The following is a 23,579-nucleotide window of genomic DNA, read 5'->3' on the forward strand; positions in this document are numbered from 1 at the left end:
CGGCCCCAGCATATCCTATATGATCTATGTACATTGCTCCCAAGGTATCCTATAGAGATGCATATACACTGGCACAAGCGTATCCTATATGATGTATATACATAGTCTCCAGCATATCCTATGTAATGTATGTACATCATCACCAGTGTATCCTACATGACGTATATACATCAGCCCCAGTGTATCTTATATTATGTATACTGATCAGCCCCAGCATCCTATATGATGTACAGGTGCATCTCACTAAATTAGAATATCATCAAAAGTTAATTTATTTCAGTTCTTCAATGCAAAAAGTGAAACTCCTATATTATATAGAGTCATTACACACAGAGTGATCTATTTCAAGTGTTTATTTCTGTTAATGTTGATGATTATGGCTTACAGCCAATGAACAAAAGTCATTATCTCAGTAAATTAGAATACTTTACAGCAACAACAGCTTGAAAAATGTTTTTAAAATCCGAAATGTTGGCCTACTGAAATGTATGTTCATTAAATGCACTCAATACTTGGTCGGGGCTCCTTTTGCATCAATTACTGCATCAATGCGGCAATGTGGCATGGAGGCGATCAGCCTGTGGCCCTGCTGAGGTGTTATGGAAGCGCAGATTGCTTTGATAGCAGCCATCAGCTTGTCTGCATTGTTGGGTCTGGTGTCTCTCATCTTCCTCTTGACAATACCCGATAGATTCTCTGGCCAATCAAGCTCAGTGATACTGTTGTTTTTAAACCAGGTATTGGTATTTTTGGCAGTGTGGACAGGTGCCAAGTAGTCGGCGAAAGGGTTAATAGAACATACTCGCTCAACACTAGTGTCAAGTCCTGCTGGAGAATGAAATTTCCATCTCCAAAAAGCTTGTCGGCAGAGGGAAGCATGAAGTGCTCTAAAATGTCCTGGTAGATGGCTGCGCTGACTTTGGTCTTGATAAAACACAGTGGACCTACACCAGCAGATGACATGGCTCCCCAAACCATCACCGATTGTGGAAACTTCACACTAGACCTCAAGCAGCTTGGATTGTGGCCTCTCCACTCTTCCTCCAGACTCTGGGACCTTGATTTCCAAATGAAAATTGGAACTCTGGGACCTTGTGGAGTGTGTCAATGACTGCCTTCTGGACATCTGTCATGTCAGCAGTCTTCCCTATGATTGTGGAGCCTTCTGAAACAGACTAAGGGACCTTTTAAATGCTTAGGAAGCCTTTGCATGTGTTTTTTTGTTAATTATTTTAATTCACTGAGATAATGGCTTTTGTGTTTTCATTGGCTGTAAGCCATAATCATCAACATTAACAGAAATAAACACGTGAAATAGATCACTCTGTTTGTAATGACTCTATATAATATACTAGATGGTGGCCCGATTCTAACGCATCGGGTATTCTAGAATATGTCTCCCGACGGTGGCGTACTTATTTTAAATCTGCCGCCAATTGGCCGGAGACCGTGTTTAAATTTGGCGCCACAATCGCAGATTGGTCGCCGCGGGCGGCCGCGAGCAATCAGCAGAGCGGTGTTTAAATTTGGCGCTGAAATAGCTGATTGGTCGCGGCCGGTGGCTGCGACCAATCAGCGAACCGTGTTAGTGAGGACCGGGGAGCATCCACCTGCCTTATAATGCCCCATGCAGGTTGTCACTTCCCCCTCCCCCATATAATGCCCCATGCAGGATGTCACATCGCCCCCTCCCTTATAATGCCCCATGCAGGATGTCACCCCCCCTCCCTTATAATGCCCCATGCAGGATGTCACATCGCCCCCTCCCTTATAATGCCCCATGCAGGATGTCACCCCCCCTCCCTTATAATGCCCCATGCAGGATGTCACTCCCCCCCATATAATGCCCCATGCAGGATGTCACATCCCCCCCTCCCTTATAATGCCCCAAGAAGGATGTCACATCCCCCCCATATAATGGCCCATGCAGGATAATGCCCCATGCAGGATGTCACATCCCCCCTCCCTTATAATGCCCCTTGCAGGATGTCACATCCCCCCTGTATAATGCCCCATGCAGGATGTCACATCCCCCCCTTCTTTATAATGCCCCATGCAGGAAGTCACATCCCCCCTTCTTTATAATGCCCCATGCAGGAAGTCACATCCCTCCTATAGAATGCCCCATGCAGGAAGTCACATCCCCCCTATATAATGCCCCATGGAGGAAGTCACATCCCCTCCATAGTGCCCCATGCAGGATGTCACATTCCCCCCACCCTTATAATGCCCCATGCAGGATGTCACTCCCCCCCCACCATATAAATGCCCCATGCAGGATGTCACCACCCCCCTTATAATGCCCCATGGAGGAAGTCTCATCCCCCCTCCCTTATAATGCACCATGCAGGAAGTGACATCCCCCCTATATAATGCCCCATGGAGGAAGTCACATCCCCCCCATAGTGCCCCATGCAGGATGTCACATCCCCCCCTCCCTTATAATGCCCCATGCAGGAAGTCACATCCCCCCTATATAATACCCCATGCAGGATGTCACATCCCCCCATAGTGGCCCATGCAGGATGTCACACCCCCCCCTCGCTTTTAATGGCCCCTCCACGATGTCACACCCCCCCACCCCACGATTTAATGCCCTATGCCCCCATACAATAAAAAAAAATCCAATACTCACCTCAATTCTCAGCTGCTGCTCCGGACTCCAGCGTAGCCGGCATCTTCCCGCTGCGCTCTGTGACCGCTCAGGAGAGAGTGCAGTGTAAAGACGTCACCGAGCCCTCTGACCTGAGACGTCACAGAGCGGCAGCGGAAGACACAGGAGCTGCTGCGGAGGCACAGGGAGGGGTAAGTATGGCGCCGGGTGCTGGGGCCCTGAGCAAGCGGGAGGAGGGGAGGGGGGGAGAGGGGAGAGGAGCGGAGAGGGGAGGGGAGGAGAGGAGAGGGGAGGGGGGGCGTCACACTTGCCGTCGGGAGATAAGCGGCCGTAGTCGCTGATCTCCTGACGGTAGCCGCATGGAGGTCAGCGGCGCCTCGGGTCAGGGAACTTATGCTGCGAGCAGCCGGCTGCATCTCCCAGCTGCATCGCCGCTGACCTCCGTGCTGATTGGCCGCACCAGACCAATCAGCGACGCGGGATTTCCTGAACAGAAGGACAGACAGATTGACAGACGGGATAAGACAATTATATTAATGACTCTATATAATATATGAGTTTCACTTTTTGTATTGAAGAACTGAAATAAATTAACTTCTTGATGATATTATAATTTAGTGAGATGCACCTATATATACATCGGCCCCAGTGTATCCCATGTGATGTATATACATCGTCCCCAACGTATCCTATGTGATGTATATACATTGTCCCCAACGTATCCTATATGATGTATATACACAGGGGTGGATTAAGAGTAGCCAGGGCCCCGGGCAGTTTAAAAGGTGTGGCCCCCCCCCGCAGGTACCGGATGTATCACGTGAGTGACATGTCACATGATCCCCTTTGATAGATCATGTGATTGGACATGTGATCAACACACAGATGTTCTGATCACATCTATAGACAGAGAATGAGGAAAAAAAATTTCCATAACATAGCACTATATATAGTAGATCAGGGTGGCAGATTAATTTTCCCGAGGGGCCACATGAGAGATCGTGACTGTTATGGAGGCCAATCCAATAGGCTGAAATTAATTCTGCTCCATATTAATATTAACAAAATAATTTAAAAAAATTATATTAATTGTATGACTTAATATTGAGCAGAATTAAGTATGCTGACATCCCTCTATATACAGTATGAGCCCCCGCATAGCTCCGTAGATACAGTATGAGCGCCCGCATAGCTCCCTAGATACAGTATGAGCCCCCGCATAGCCCCTCTATATACAGTATGAGCCCCCACATAGCCTCCTATATACAGTATGAGCCCCGCATAGCTCCCTAGATACAGTATGAGCCCCTGCAGAGCCCTGTACATAAAGTATGAGCCCCCACACAGCCCCCTACATACAGTATGAGCCCCCACATAGCCCTGTACATAAAGTATGAGCCCACACACTGCCACCTATGACGCGCCCCTGGGCCTTCTGTGTCGTGCGGCATCGCGTGCACGGGGGCTTACCCGGAGCCGGATCAGATGGGGGTAGTAGTCTCGTGGCGGTGACCCGGTCCGTGCCCAGGGAGTCAAACTAAGTGGCGAGTCTATTAGCAGTAGATGTTGGATGACTACGCCACCCGTTGAATGCAGCTTTGGAGCTGCCGCTGCAGGGCAGACCGCTGAGGCCGGTGGAAGGATGGTGCAGCGGGGATGGTATAACCCCCAACGGGAGGGGTATGGCCTCAGGGCAGCCGACGTGGATGATGGGGGTAGCAGGAACCACTCCGAGACGGTACGGTGTAGTTCAGGGTCTTTACTGGTGACAAAGATAGACCCTCCCGGAGTACTGGCTAGCAATTGGGGCCTGGTCAGTCCTTGAGCAGATGGGATCTCCCCTGGCCAGGCGGAGTTGTAGGCCTCCCAAACTAACTGTACTCTTCTGGCTACCTTGCTAGAGGCGGGTATAAGTAGCCCACGTCCCTGAGTGTACCGTGTGGTGCTCACCCGTATGGCCGGTGACTCGGGGCCTTCTAGTAGCTTCCGCTCCACGACGGCGGTGCTGGTCCCATGCGTGTGACCGTGCCTTCGGGTTTCTTGGCCAGAGGACCTGAAATCCCCTGCCTGACGGATTCTGCTGCTGGGTAGGAGTTAGTCCCCACAGCCTCGGACTCTGGGTCCGGTAAGAAATCTTCTCAGTCAGGGCGAGCTCTGCAGCTGCCAGCCCCTGACTCCTTGTAACACTGCTCCCACAGAGCTCCTGTTGTTTCTTCCCATAGCTGCTTCTGTTCTCTGTCTCTACTTCTGGCATGGCCCAGGAGCTGGGCCCAGCCGGAGCCACAGCTCCCTGTCAGCCCTCCTGGCTGCACTCTCCCTCTGAACTCCCTAACCCTGCCTCAGCCCCAGGTTTATATAGGGGAAGTTCTTCCCCTCCCAGGACTGGGCAGGAGGTGTGGCATGCATAGGATCCCTGACCAAGAGACCTCCCACCTGCTCTCAGACATAACATTGCTGTTACTGTGGAAACCAGACCCCTGGGGTGCCACATTCCCCCCTAGTGAAATTTAGTACTCCGGGACTAAACATATTTTTAGACATAACAAGGTATAAACAATAATAGTACAATAAGAAAAACATATAAAGATGGTCACGGCGTGTCCGCAACCGGGTGCAGTTTTTGAAGAAAAGCAAGGTGTCCATTTCACCAAAACAGGGAGACGTAACCAGGTAGGGGTCTGTCCTGCCCCGAGTCCTTAACAGTCTTTAGTCCATTCCTAGGTTACGCTCCAACCATGTGCAAGGATTCCCGGTAAATCCACCAAGGACTCCTATAAATAACTAGAAACACATAATTATTTACAGGATATGGCCGCTCTCAGTCCTCGGCCAGTGGGGATAAGGAATGGCTGTTCACAGTCCTCAGCCTGTTAAGGGATAGGGACACATGGGTAACAGTTCACTAGTCCCAACGGGGACCATATTTTAATTAGCAGCAGTTCTTGTACCCTTACGGGTAACTATTTACAGCTCTTTATTCACGCTACTTCCCTTCAGTAGCTATGTCCTCTTTGTGCTCCCTCCTGAGGGTAGTCCTCAGACCCGTCCGGGTCCTCTTGGCTTTCCTCGTATTGGTAGTACTGCAGCTCCTCCTCGGTTAGCTGGGTTAGTATCTCTGCGACAGTCCTCCTCCCAGGTGGCCAGGACTTTACCTCCCTTTGGGCTGCCCCGGTTAATTGGGCCACCAGGATGCTCACTTTTTGCTCCTCTGTGAGGGGATACACCTGGAAGAGGCTATCCAGCTTTTCTCTAAAGTCATGCAGGGTATGTGACTCCCCTGAGTACTGGGGTAGCCAGGCTGCCCCCGAGATATAGGGCATGGTGAAAGGCATGACCGCAACAGCGGTGGCGCTGGCGGGGGTTGAAGCGGTGAAGCTCTCCTCCGTATCCGATATCCTTCTCCCCCCTAGTGGACCGTGGCCTACCTTGCGATGATCCTCTTCCGTAGGCCGCGGCTCCGCAGTGGATCGTCAGGGTTGAGGACCTTCCGTCGCGCTCCTGTGACGTCGGCGTCTGCTGGGCTCCTTCCAGGACCTTACGCAACGTCCGGACGTGAGGCGGGGCTTCAGTTCTCGCGCGCTTTCGGAGTCCACGCCCCTCTTCTTCCCGCGCGGCGTCCTCAAGATGGCGTCCAACGGCGGGAAAACTCCACGGAAGGCGGGAAGAAGGCTGAAAATGGCGCCGGATGGCGGGAATCTTCACCGATGGCGGGAAGAAGGCTGAAGATGGCGCCGGATGGCGGGAATCTTCACCACTGGTAAGTTTGAACAGTCTTTTTCAGGCACGCAGTACCCGGTGGTTGCGGGCACGAAATCCTGCCGACTACGCCAAAAGTTGACGCGCCCCTGGGCCTTCTGTGTCGTGCGGCATCGCGTGCACAGGGGCTTACCCGGAGCCGGATCAGATGGGGGTAGTAGTCTCGTGGCGGTGACCCGGTCCGTGCCCAGGGAGTCAAACTAAGTGGCGAGTCTATTAGCAGTAGATGTTGGATGACTACGCCACCCGTTGAATGCAGCTTTGGAGCTGCCGCTGCAGGGCAGACCGCTGAGGCCGGTGGAAAGATGGTGCAGCGGGGATGGTATAACCCCCAACGGGAGGGGTATGGCCTCAGGGCAGCCGACGTGGATGATGGGGGTAGCAGGAACCACTCCGAGACGGTACGGTGTAGTTCAGGGTCTTTACTGGTGACAAAGATAGACCCTCCCGGAGTACTGGCTAGCAATTGGGGCCTGGTCAGTCCTTGAGCAGATGGGATCTCCCCTGGCCAGGCGGAGTTGTAGGCCTCCCAAACTAACTGTACTCTTCTGGCTACCTTGCTAGAGGCGGGTATAAGTAGCCCACGTCCCTGAGTGTACCGTGTGGTGCTCACCCGTATGGCCGGTGACTCGGGGCCTTCTAGTAGCTTCCGCTCCACGACGGCGGTGCTGGTCCCATGCGTGTGACCGTGCCTTCGGGTTTCTTGGCCAGAGGACCTGAAATCCCCTGCCTGACGGATTCTGCTGCTGGGTAGGAGTTAGTCCCCACAGCCTCGGACTCCGGGTCCGGTAAGAAATCTTCTCAGTCAGGGCGAGCTCTGCAGCTGCCAGCCCCTGACTCCTTGTAACACTGCTCCCACAGAGCTCCTGTTGTTTCTTCCCATAGCTGCTTCTCTTCTCTGTCTCTACTTCTGGCATGGCTCAGGAGCTGGGCCCAGCCGGAGCCACAGCTCCCTGTCAGCCCTCCTGGCTGCACTCTCCCTCTGAACTCCCTAACCCTGCCTCAGCCCCAGGTTTATATAGGGGAAGTTCTTCCCCTCCCAGGACTGGGCAGGAGGTGTGGCATGCATAGGATCCCTGACCAAGAGACCTCCCACCTGCTCTCAGACATAACATTGCTGTTACTGTGGAAACCAGACCCCTGGGGTGCCACACCTACATACAGTATGAGCCCCTACATAGTTATTTAGATACAAAATGAGTCTGCACATAGCCCCTATATACAGTATGAGCCCGCACATAGCTCCTTATATACAATATGAGCCTGCACATAGCTCCCTATATACAGTGTGAGCCCGCACATAGCTCCTTATATACAATATGAGCCCGCACATAGCTCCCTATATACAGTATGAGCCCGCACATAGCTCCCTATATACAGTATGAGCCCGCACATAGCGGTCTAGATACAGTATGAGCCCCCGCAGAGCCCTGTACATATAGTATGAGCCCCCACACCCCCCCTACATACAGTATGAGCCCCCGCATAGCCCTGTACATACAGTATGAGCCCACACACTGCCACCTACATACAGTATGAGCCCCTACATAGTTACTTAGATACAATGAGTCTGCACATAGCCCCTATATACAGTATGAGCCCGCACATAGCTTCCTATATACAATATGAGCCCGCACATAGCTCCCTATATAAAGTATGAGCCCGCACATAGCTCCCTATATACAGTATGAGCCCGCACATAGCTCCCTATATACAGTATGAGCCCGCACATAGCTCCCTTCTCTCATCGACTGTCGGTTCCGCAGCAAGCTCAGAGAATGGTCGACTCCCACTCTGGGGGCGGCAAATTGCAGCTGCCTGGGAGACAACTCTGACCACCGCATGAGGTGGCCCGAAGGCACCCCCCCTGACGGCTGTACCCAGGTCACATGCCCCTCCTCTTCCCCTAGGTACGGCCCTGTAGCATCTATATGAGAGTACATGACTATCTATAATATAATCAGGGATGTGTCCGTCTGTCCGAAGCCTCTATAGACTGTGCACGCAATGCGCCTGCACAGTCTGGCCGGAGACAGAAGAACACATCAGATGTTACAGGTGACAGGGAGGAGGACGAGGATAAAGGATTGTAATGACGGAGATCACGGGGTGCGTAAACGTTAATTTCATACTGCCATCTTCGGCACCATTAGGACACATACCTTGATGTCCGGCGAGGTTGGAGGAGTGTGGCGTTGTGGTTCATGCATGCGCAGGTGCGAACTCTGGCGCCACACTCCTCCAGCCTTGCCGGTGTTCGAGGATGCGCTGCAAGCGAGAGGGGAAAAGGTGAGTAGGAGTGTTGTTTTTTTTTTTGTATGGATGGAAGAACATCAGAGCAGGCAAGATGGGGGAACATATACCAGGATGGGGGATAAGGATGGGGAGGGAGCATATACCAGGATGGGGAGGGAGCATATACCAGGATGGGGGAGCATTTGGTTTTAGTAATGGGGTCTGGCCCGGCGCCGGTTCAGTCTTTACTTTCAGTATACAGAGCAACCCCTGTAATCCTGGCCCTGACTGACAGCCGGTCTCAATGTAGAGTCAGTGTCAGTCAGGGCCGGGGGCTCGGTTGCAGAGGACGCTCTGTATACTGAGAGTGGTGACCGAACCGGCACTGCCCTCATGACTGAAACCGAATGCTGGCGAGGAGAATAAAGAGCATTTTCTCCCCACTGCATTCAGCTACTGGGCAGTATAAAAACGCTGTTTACCTGAACGCAGGTTAATAGCGTTATTTCCGATGAAAGGAACCCTTTAATTTTTTAGCACATTACTTCAATAAAATGGTGCCGGAGTCAGTGCATGCGCTTACCACGCTATCCAGCGCCATTTTATTGAAGTGTTTATGAGAATTCGCAGACACAGTGTCTTAAAAAAAATGGCGCCAGAAATGTACCACTAAAAATGCTTGTGACCCGGGTGTAAAACGGGTTCAATAGCTAGTATAATATACTGTGATACAGACATTAGATGTTATACTATACACATTGTTATATCCCATCTGATGTCTGTACCACAGTATACCATACACTAATCTGTTTACTGGATGTGACATTTTGTACAGGGATATACACTGGACTGATCACACCTGCCTACAGGACCTCACATATCATATATGGATCAGTACAGTATGTGATGTCCTGCAGGTTCAGGGTTGATCAGTCAGTGCAGGATCCTCTATGCAATGTCTGTGGTCGCTCTGCTGGGGCTCAGTGGGATTTATTACAGGACTCTGAATTTTCCTGCAGATCTGGTGATGCTGGAGCCAATGACCCAGAGTGACCTGATCTGCAGCAACGATGAAAGTCCTGCAATAACTTATACAGAGCCCTATCAGAGCGGCCGCTGAACTGACACTATGGAATCTTATGCAAACTCATCAGGAGGGGAGCAGCATCCTGCAGCCCCCTCCTCACTCCAGACATCCTCTCCGGACCTCATATTTACAGCCATTCACTGACCTGATCCACCAGCTCCTCTCCCGCAGGATAAAGAAGCTCCAAGCGCTGCTGTATGATGTCAGTCCTGGAGACACAGCACACAGCGCACAGGGTGCATGTCTGCCTCCCTGTGATGTGGCCGGCGTCTAAAAGGTACAGTGCGGTCCCCCTGCCAAACCTGCCCCTGCCTCCGCACAAAACATTATAATGAGGGCAATGTGGCCATGGGTCCCCCTGAAGCCTCGGGCCCCGGGCGGTAGCCCAAATTGCCCTCATTATAATTTTATATACATCGTTCCCAGCGTATCCCATGTGATGTATATACATCGTTCCCAGCATATCCCATCTGATGTATATACATCGGCCCCAGCGTATCCTATGTGATGTATATAGATCGCCCCCAGCACATCCCCTCAGAAGTATATACATCGGCCCCATTGTATCCTATGTAATGTATACATATCATCCCCAGTGTATCCCTCGACCAGAACTGCACGGCCAACTACAGACCTGTTTCCAATCTTCCCTTTATCTCTAAACTCCTGGAACGCCTGGTCCACTCCCGTCTAATCCGCTATCTCTCAGACAACTCTCTTCTTGACCCTTTACAATCTGGTTTCCGCTCTTTACATTCTACTGAAACTGCCCTCACTAAAGTCTCTAATGATCTACTAACAGCTAAATCTAATGGTCACTACTCCCTGCTGATTCTCCTGGATCTCTCTGCAGCATTCGACACTGTGGATCACCAGCTCCTCCTCTCTATGCTCCGCACTATTGGCCTCAAGGACACGGTTCTCTCCTGGTTCTCCTCTTATCTTTCTGACCGCTCCTTCTCTGTGTCTTTTGCCGGCTCCTCCTCCTCCCTACTTCCTCTTACTGTCGGGGTTCCTCAAGGATCAGTCCTAGGCCCCCTTCTTTTCTCCTTATACACCGCTCCTATTGGACAAACAATCAGTAGATTCGGTTTTCAGTACCATCTCTATGCTGATGACACCCAATTATACACCTCTGCTCCGGACATCACCCCTGCATTACTACAAAAGACCAGTGATTGTCTTTCTGCTGTGTCTAACATTATGTCCTCCCTCTACCTAAAACTGAATCTGTCAAAAACTGAACTACTCGTCTTTCCTCCCTCCATTAATCTACCTGTGCCCGATATTGCCATCTCCGTTTGTGGCTCAACCATTACTCCCCAGCTACAAGCCCGCTGTCTTGGGGTCATTTTTGATTCAGATCTTTCTTTCACTCCTCACATCAAATCACTCGCTCGTTCATGTCATCTACACCTCAAAAACATCTCAAGAATCAGGACTTTTCTCACCTTTGACTCGGCAAAAACTCTTACTGTCGCTCTTATTCATTCTCGTCTTGACTATTGCAACGCTCTACTAATCGGTCTCCCTCTTACTAAACTCTCCCCTCTCCAATCCGTCCTGAACGCAGCAGCCAGGATCATATTCCTCGCCAACCGCTACTCAGATGCCTCTTCCCTGTGCCAGTCATTGCATTGGTTGCCCATCCAATATAGAGTTCGTTTTAAACTTATCACGCTTACCCACAAAGCGCTCCATGCTTCAGTACCCCCCTACATCTCCTCCCTTGTCTCAGTCTACCACCCTACACGTGCCCTCCGTTCTGCAAATGACTTGAAACTAAAATCCTCCATAATCCGAACTTCCCACTCCCGTCTCCAAGATTTCTCGCGTGCTGCGCCAATTCTCTGGAATGCACTACCCAGGACAGTTCGATTAATTCCCAATACCCACAGTTTCAAGCGAACCCTAAAAACACATTTCTTTAGACTGGCGTATCACCTAAACACACTCTGTCCATCCCAGCTTTCCCCCATATTAAAATCTTCTTCAACTTCGGGTTCAAACCAACCATGCACATAAAAGCCTCTGTCAGGACTGCACACATACTGGCTGGCGACCAGTCCATGTATTATTATTTATCCTATTCAGTATATCAAGGCTGCATTATACAATATATGTACTTTTTACCTTTTGTGTCTCCCCCACTTCCTCATAGACTGTAAGCTCGCGAGCAGGGCCCTCACTCCGTTCGATATGAGATATGCTTATTCTGTATTGTCTGTATAAGTCCCCCCTAAAATTTGTAAAGTGCTGCGGAATATGTTGGCGCTATAAAAATAAACTATTATTATTATTATTATTATTATCCTATGTAATGTATATGCATCGGCCCCAGATTATACTATCTGATGTAAACAGCATAATTAAGTACTGTATATAGTGTGGACCTGTGTATATAGCATGTAGTGAGGTGCTGTGTGTAATATATAGTGTAGATGTGATGTGAATATAATATGTGTGTATAGCATATAGTGTGGGCTGCACATTTTATATAAAAGGCACATCTCTACACTATATAGTATACACACAGCTCCATACCATGTTTTATAACCCAGTATATAGTGTGGAGCTCTGTATATGGTGTGGACTTCCCACTAAAAGTTATGTACTCAGGCACAGCACCACACTAAATAACTATATACACAGCTCCATAGTTCATACTATAATATATATACTATAATATTTACTACATGTATATACAATGGTCCCAGTGTTTGTGTGGGTATATATATATATATATATATATATATATATATATATATATATATATTTAGATGTTTGTAGCATATATTTTGGAGCTATGTATGCTGTGTATAATTCTCCCTATGGCCACGGCCCCACTATCAGTATTTGGTCAGTATTCGGTCAGTATTTTTTCTCAGGAGTTGGAGACAAAACCAGGAGTGGGTGATAAATCCAGAATTGGTGACTTGTTTCTATTATACCTTTTCTCTGATTGTTCCTCACCTGGTTTTGGCTCCCACTCCTAAGTAAAAATACTGACTGAATACTGATAATGGGGCCGTGGCCTTACACACAGTATATATAGGACATGAGAAGTGGTACTTTGCAGTGTACTGTATATATACAGAATAATACAGATACTGACAATTGCAACCAGCATACAGACAGAAGTGGTACTGTGCAGTGTATACTGTATATACAGAATAATACAGATACTGAGGAAATAATACTGACCGAATACTGACCAAATACTGATAGTGAGGCTGTGGCCTAAGTCTCAGTATCTGTATTATTCTGCATATTTACACTGCACAGTACCACTTCTCCTGCCCTGTATATTGGGTGTAATTCTCAGTATCTTTATTATTCTGTATATATACACTGCACAGTACCACTTCTCCTGCCCTGTATACTGATGTAAATCTCAGTATCTTTATTATTCTGTATATATACACTGCACAGTACCACTTCTCCTGCCCTGTATACTGGGTGTAATTATCAGTATCTTTATTATTCTTTATATATACACTGCACAGTACCACTTCTCCTGCCCTGTATACTGGGTGTAATTATCAGTATCTTTATTATTCTGTATATATACACTGCACAGTACCACTTCTCCTGCCCTGTATACTGGGTGTAATTATCAGTATCTTTATTATTCTGTATATATACACTGCACAGTACCACTTCTCTTGTCCTGTATAGTGGATGTAATTCTCAGTATCTGTATTATTCTGTATATATACACTGCACAGTACCACTTCTCCTGCCCTGTATACTGATGTAAATCTCAGTATCTGTATTATTCTGTGTATATAAATTGACTGCAATATTCTCAGTATCTGTATTAATCTGTATATATACACTGCACAGTACCACTTCTCCCGTCTTGTATACTGGTTTTAATTCTCAGTATCTGTATTATTCTGTGTATATACTGTATATAGACTGTATATAGACTGCACAGTACCACTTCTCCTGTCCTGTATACGGAGTGTAATTTTCAGTATTTGGATTATTCTGTATACATATAGACTGCACAGTGCCATTTCCTCTGTCCTAATGTTGGAGAGGCTGTATTACAGTTAGGTAGAGTCATTATTGGTTTATCATTTTCTACATTCCTATGGGCAAATAAAAATACATTTTGAAATCCTGTTTAAATGGGTTATCCCAAGTTTGGAAGTTATCCCCCTTCTTATGGATAGGGGATGACTTTCTGATCACTGCGGACCTAACCACTGGGACCACCATGATCCAGAGAAACGGAACTGTGAAAAGATAAATGGAGCTGTGGTTGATGATGCGCACTGCTGCGCCATTCACGTGGGGCTCGTCAAATAACTCCTTTAAGAGAGTGCTGAGGGGCATGACCAAGAAAAGTAACACATAGGTGCGCTTGTACACATCTGTAGATGGACAAAGACAGCGGTGCACACAGCGCGCAGCGCAAAGTTTACCCTTATGTACAGCACCATACAGAAAATGGCACTATATAAAATAGAGCAGGGGTGGGAGATTAATTTTCTCAAGGGGCCACATGAGAGACCATGATTGTTGTGGAGACCAAACCAATAGGCTGAAATTAATTCTGCTCAATGTTAATATTAACATATTAATTATAATTATTTTTTATAATATAATATTTAATAATAATAAATAATAATAACTTAATATTGAGCACAATTAAGTATGCTGACATCCCCCTATATACAGTATGAGCCCTCCCACATCACCCCCTACATACAGTATGAGCCACCACATAGCCCCCTACATACAGTAAGAGCCCCACATAGCTCCTTATATACAGCGTGAGCCCCCAGATAGCACCTTAGATACAGTATGAGCCTCCATATAGCCTCCTATATACAGTATGAGCCTCCATATAGCCTCCCATATACAGTATGAGCCTGCGCATAGCTCCCTAGATACAGTATGAGCCCCCATATAGCTCTCTAGATACAGTATGAACCCTCGCATAGCTCCCTAGATACAGTAGATACAGTATGAGCCCCCGCATAGCTCCATAGATACAGTATGAGCCCCGTGCATAGCTCCCTAGATACAGTATGAGACCCAGCATAGCCTCCTAGATACAGTATGAGACCCCCACATAGCCTCCTAGATACAGTATGAGCCCCGTGCATAGCTCCCAAGATACAATATGAGCCCCCGCATAGACTCCTAGATACAGTATGACACCCCGCATAGCCTCCTAGATACAGTATGAGACCCCACATAGCCTCCTAGATACATTATGAGCCCTTGCATAGCCTGCTAGATACAGTATGAGCCCCGTGCATAGCTCCCAAGATACAGTATGAGACCCCACATAGCCTCCTAGATACAGTATGACACCCCCCATAGCCTCCTAGATACAGTATGAGACCCCACATAGCCTCCTAGATACATTATGAGCCACTGCATAGCCGCCTAGATACAGTATGAGCCCCGTGCATAGCTCCCAAGATACAGTATGAGACCCCACATAGCCTCCTAGATACAGTATGAGACCCTGCATAGCTCCCTAGATACAGTATGAGCCCCTGCATAGCCTCCTAGATATAGTATGAGACCCCTCATAGCCTCCTAGATACAGTATGAGCCCCGTGCATAGCTCCCAAGATACAGTATGAGACCCACATAGCCTCCTAGATACAGTATGAGCCCCTGCATAGCCTCCTAGATACAGTATGAGACCCCACATAGCCTCCTAGATACAGTATGAGCCCCTGCATAGCCTCCTAGATACAGTATGAGACCCCGCATAGCCTCCTAGATACAGTATGAGCCCCTGCATAGCCTCCTAGATACAGTATGAGACCCCGCATAGCCTCCTAGATACAGTATGAGACCCCACATAGCCTCCTAGATACAGTATGAGCCCCTGCATAGCCTCCTAGATACAGTATGAGCCCCTGCATAGCCTCCTAGATACAGTATGAGCCCCTGCATAGCTTTTTGGTATTAATCTAAATTGCATACATTTTTAATTTTTAAATGGATAAATTTGTTAGCTAGTTATTACTAATCCTCAGATATACATCAGTTTTTTGTACACTGGTCCACACGCACATGTAGACACACACACTCACTCACAAACACAGGCAGTCACACACATACACACACATGCAGTCACACACATACACACACATGCAGTCACGCACATACACACACATGCAGTCACACACATACACACACACGCAGTCACGCACATACACACATGCAGTCACGCACATGCACACACATGCAGTCACGCACATACACACACATGCAGTCACACACAGACACACACATGCAGTCACACACAGACACACACGCGCAGTCACGCACATACACACACATGCAGTCACACACAGACACACACATGCAGTCACACACAGACACACACGCGCAGTCACGCACATACACACACATGCAGTCACGCACATACACACACATGCAGTCACGCACATACACACACATGCAGTCACGCACATACACACACATGCAGTCACGCACATACACACATGCAGTCACGCAAATACACACACATGCAGTCACGCACACACACACACACATGCAGTCACACACATACACACACATGCAGTCACGCACATACACACACATGCAGTCACACACATACACACACATGTAGTCACACACATACACACACATGCAGTCACACACATACACACACACGCAGTCACGCACATACACACATGCAGTCACGCACATGCACACACATGCAGTCACGCACATACACACACATGCAGTCACACACAGACACACACATGCAGTCACGCACACACACACACATGCAGTCACGCACACACACACACACGCGCAGTCACGCACATACACACACATGCAGTCACGCACATACACACACATGCAGTCACGCACATACACACACATGCAGTCACGCACACATGCAGTCACGCACATACACACACATGCAGTCACGCACATACACTCACATGCAGTCACGCACATACACACACATGCAGTCACGCACATACACTCACATGCAGTCACGCACATACACTCACATGCAGTCACGCACATACACACACATGCAGTCACACACATACACACACATGCAGTCACACACATACACACACATGCAGTCACGCACATACACACACACGCAGTCACGCACATACACTCACATGCAGTCACGCACATACACACACATGCAGTCACACACATACACACACATGCAGTCACGCACATACACACACACGCAGTCACGCACATACACACACATGCAGTCACGCACATACACACATGCAGTCACACACATACACACACGTGCAGTCACGCACATACACACATGCAGTCACACACATACACACACATGCAGTCACACACATACACACACATGCAGTCACGCACATACACACACATGCAGTCACGCACATACACACACATGCAGTCACACACACATGCAGTCACACACATACACACACATGCAGTCACACACAGACACACACATGCAGTCACGCACATACACTCACATGCAGTCACGCTCATACACACACTTGCAGTCACGCACATACATTCACATGCAGTCACGCACATACACACACACATGCAGTCACGCACATACACACACATGCAGTCACGCACATACACTCACATGCAGTCGCGCACATACACTCACATGCAGTCACGCACATACACTCACATGCAGTCACGCACATACACACAAATGCAGTCACACACATACACACACATGCAGTCACGCACATACACACACATGCAATCACACACATACACACACATGCAGTCACGCACATACACACACATACGCAGTCACACACATACACACACATACGCAGTGACACACATACACACACATGCAGTCACGCACATACACACACATGCAATCACGCACATGCACACACATGCAGTCACGCACATACACACACATACGCAGTCACACACATACACACACATACGCAGTGACACACATACACACACATGCAGTCACGCACATACACACACATGCAGTCACACACATATACACACATGCAGTCACACACATACACACACATGCAGTCACGCACATACACACACATGCAGTCACGCACATACACACACATACGCAGTCACACACATACACACACACGCAGTCACACACATACACACACATGCAGTCACGCACATACACACACATGCAGTCACGCACATACACACACACGCAGTCACGCACATACACACATGCAGTCACACACATACACACACATGCAGTCACGCACATACACACACATGCAGTCACGCACATACACACACATGCAGTCACACACATACACACACATGCAGTCACACACATACACACACATGCAGTCACACACATACACACACACGCAGTCACGCACATACACACACATGCAGTCACACACATACACACACATGCAGTCACGCAAACACACACACATGCAGTCACACACATACACACACATGCAGTCACGCACATACACACACATGCAGTCACACACATACACACACATGCAGTCACACACATACACACACATGCAGTCACACACATACACACACACGCAGTCACGCACATGCACACACATGCAGTCACGCACATGCACACACATGCAGTCACGCACATACACACACATGCAGTCACACACAGACACACACATGCAGTCACGCACACACACACACATGCAGTCACGCACACACACACGCGCAGTCACGCACATACACACACATGCAGTCACGCACATACACACACATGCAGTCACGCACATACACACACATGCAGTCACGCACACATGCAGTCACGCACATACACACACATGCAGTCACGCACATACACTCACATGCAGTCACGCACATACACACACATGCAGTCACGCACATACACTCACATGCAGTCACACACATACACACACATGCAGTCACGCACATACACACACATGCAGTCACGCACATACACACACATGCAGTCACGCACATACACACACATGCAGTCACACACATACACACACATGCAGTCACGCACATACACACACACGCAGTCACGCACATACACACATGCAGTCACACACATACACACACGCGCAGTCATGCACATACACACACACGCAGTCACGCACATACACACACATGCAGGCACATACACACACATGCAGTCACACACATATACACACATGCAGTCACGCACATACACACACACGCAGTCACACACATACACACACATGCAGTCACACACATACACACACATGCAGTCACACACATACACACACATGCAGTCACACACATACACACACATACGCAGTCACGCACATACACACACATTCAGTCACACACATACACACACATGCAGTCACGCACATACACACACATGCAGTCACACACATACACACACATGCAGTCACACACATGCAGTCACACACATACACACACACGCAGTCACGCACATACACACACATGCAGTCACACACATACACACACATGCAGTCACGCACATACACACACATGCAGTCACGCACATACACACACATGCAGTCACGCACATACACACACATACGCAGTCACGCACATACACACACATACGCAGTCACGAACATACACACACATGCAGTCATGCACATACACACACATATGCAGTCACGCACATACCCACATGCAGTCACGCACATACACACATGCAGTCACACACATACACACACGTGCAGTCATGCACATACACACACATGCAGTCACGCACATACACACACACGCAGTCACGCACATACACACATGCAGTCACACACATACACACACGTGTAGACATGCACATGCACACACATGCAGTCACGCACATACACACACATGCAGTCACACACATACACACACATGCAGTCACGCACATACACACACATGCAGTCACACACATACACACACATGCAGTCACACACAGACACACACGCGCAGTCACGCACATACACACACATGCAGTCACGCACATACACACACATGCAGTCACGCACATACACACACATGCAGTCACGCACACACACACACATGCAGTCACGCACATACACACACATGCAGTCACGCACATGCACACACATGCAGTCACGCACATACACACACATGCAGTCACGCACACACACACACATGCAGTCACGCACACACACACACATGCAGTCACGCACATACACACACATGCAGTCACACACATACACACACATGCAGTCACACACAGACACACACGCGCAGTCACGCACATACACACACATGCAGTCACGCACATACACACACATGCAGTCACGCACATACACACACATGCAGTCACGCACACACACACACATGCAGTCACGCACATACACACACATGCAGTAACGCACATACACTCACATGCAGTCACGCACATACACACACATGCAGTCACGCACATACACTCACATGCAGTCACGCAGATACACTCACATGCAGTCACGCACATACACACACATGCAGTCACGCACATACACACACATGCAGTCACGCACATACACACACATGCAGTCACGCACACACACACACATGCAGTCACGCACATACACACACATGCAGTAACGCACATACACTCACATGCAGTCACGCACATACACACACATGCAGTCACGCACATACACTCACATGCAGTCACGCACATACACACACATGCAGTCACACACATACACACACATGCAGTCACGCACATACACACATGCAGTCGCGCACATACACACACATACGCAGTCACGCACATACACACACACGCAGTCGCACACATACACACACATGCAGTCACGCACATACACACATGCAGTCACACACATACACACACATACGCAGTCACGCACATACACACACATACGCAGTCACGCACATACGCAGTCACGCACATACACACACACGCAGTCACGCACATACACACACACGCAGTCACGCACATACACACATGCAGTCACACACATACACACACGCGCAGTCATGCACATACACACACATGCAGTCACGCACATACACACACATGCAGTCACGCACATACACACACATGCAGTCACGCACATACACACACGCAGTCACGCACATACACACATGCAGTCACACACATACTCACACGCGCAGTCATGCACATACACACACATGCAGTCACGCACATAAACACACATGCAGTCACACACATACACATACATGCAGTCACACACATACACATACATGCAGTCACGCACATACACACACATGCAGTCGCGCACATACACACACATACGCAGTCACGCACATACACACACACGCAGTCACGCACATACACACACATGCAGTCACGCACATACACACATGCAGTCACACACATACACACACATGCAGTCACGCACATACACACACATGCAGTCACACACATACACACACATGCAGTCACGCACATACACACACATACGCAGTCACGCACATACACACACACGCAGTCACACACATACACACACATGCAGTCACGCACATATACACATGCAGTCACACACATACACACACATGCAGTCACACACATACACACACATGCAGTCACGCACATACACACACACGCAGTCACACACATACACACACATGCAGTCATGCACATACACATACATACGCAGTCACGCACATACACACATGCAGTCACGCACATACACACATGCAGTCACACACATACACACACGTGCAGTCATGCACATACACACACATGCAGTCACGCACATACACACACACGCAGTCACGCACATACACACATGCAGTCACACACATACACACACGTGCAGTCATGCACATACACACACATGCAGTCACGCACATACACACACATGCAGTCACACACATACACACACATGCAGTCACGCACATACACACACATGCAGTCACGCACATACACACATGCAGCAGTCACACACATACACACACGTGCAGTCATGCACATACACACACATGCAGTCACGCACATACACACACATGCAGTCACACACATACACACACATGCAGTCACACACATACACACACATGCAGTCACGCACATACACACACATGCAGTCACGCACATACACACATGCAGTCACACACATACACACACGTGCAGTCATGCACATACACACACATACAGTCACGCACATACACACACATGCAGTCACACACATACACACACATGCAGTCACACACATACACACACATGCAGTCACACACATACACACACATGCAGTCACACACATACACACACATGCAGTCACGCACATACATTCACATGCAGTCACGCACATACACACACATGCAGTCACGCACATACACACACATGCAGTCACGCACATACACTCACATGCAGTCACGCACATACACTCACATGCAGTCACGCACATACACACACATGCAGTCACACACATACACACACATGCAGTCACGCACATACACACATGCAGTCACACACATACACACACATGCAGTCACGCACATACACACACACGCAGTCACGCACATACACACACATGCAGTCACGCACATACACACATGCAGTCACGCACATACACACACATGCAATCACACACATACACACACATGCAGTCACGCACATACACACACATACACAGTCACACACATACACACACATACGCAGTGACACACATACACACACATGCAGTCACGCACATACACACACATGCAATCACGCACATACACACACATGCAGTCACGCACATACACACACATACGCAGTCACACACATACACACACATACGCAGTGACACACATACACACACATGCAGTCACACACATACACACACATGCAGTCACACACATACACACACATGCAGTCACGCACATACACACACATGCAGTCACGCACATACACACATGCAGTCACGCACATACACATATGCAGTCACACACATACACACATACGCAGTCACGCACATACACACACATGCAGTCACACACATACGCAGTCACGCACATATGCAGTCACGCACATACACACACACGCAGTCACGCACATACACACACACGCAGTCACGCACATACACACACGCAGTCACGCACATACACACACGCGCAGTCATGCACATACACACACATGCAGTCACGCACATACACACACATGCAGTCACGCACATACACACACATGCAGTCACGCACATACACACACGCAGTCACGCACATACACACATGCAGTCACACACATACACACACGCGCAGTCATGCACATACACACACATGCAGTCACGCACATACACACACATGCAGTCACACACATACACACACATGCAGTCACACACATACACATACATGCAGTCACGCACATACACACACATGCAGTCGCGCACATACACACACATGCAGTCACGCACATACACACACATGCAGTCACGCACATACACACACATGCAGTCACACACATACACACACATGCAGTCACGCACATACACACACATGCAGTCACGCACATACACACATGCAGTCACGCACATACACACACGTGCAGTCATGCACATACACACACATGCAGTCACGCACATACACACACATGCAGTCACACACATACACACACATGCAGTCACGCACATACACACACATGCAGTCACGCACATACACACATGCAGTCACACACATACACACACGTGCAGTCATGCACATACACACACATGCAGTCACACACACATGCAGTCACACACATACACACACATGCAGTCACACACAGACACACACATGCAGTCACGCACATACACTCACATGCAGTCACGCTCATACACACACTTGCAGTCACGCACATACATTCACATGCAGTCACGCACATACACACACATGCAGTCACGCACATACACACACATGCAGTCACGCACATACACTCACATGCAGTCACGCACATACGCTCACATGCAGTCACGCACATACACACACATGCAGTCACACACATACATACACATGCCGTCACGCACATACACACAT

Source organism: Phyllobates terribilis, unplaced genomic scaffold, assembly GCF_046119375.1.
Source record: "Phyllobates terribilis strain yellow unplaced genomic scaffold, ASM4611937v1 Scaffold_27__1_contigs__length_16484149, whole genome shotgun sequence".
In the NCBI taxonomy this organism is placed as follows: Eukaryota; Metazoa; Chordata; class Amphibia; order Anura; family Dendrobatidae; genus Phyllobates; species Phyllobates terribilis.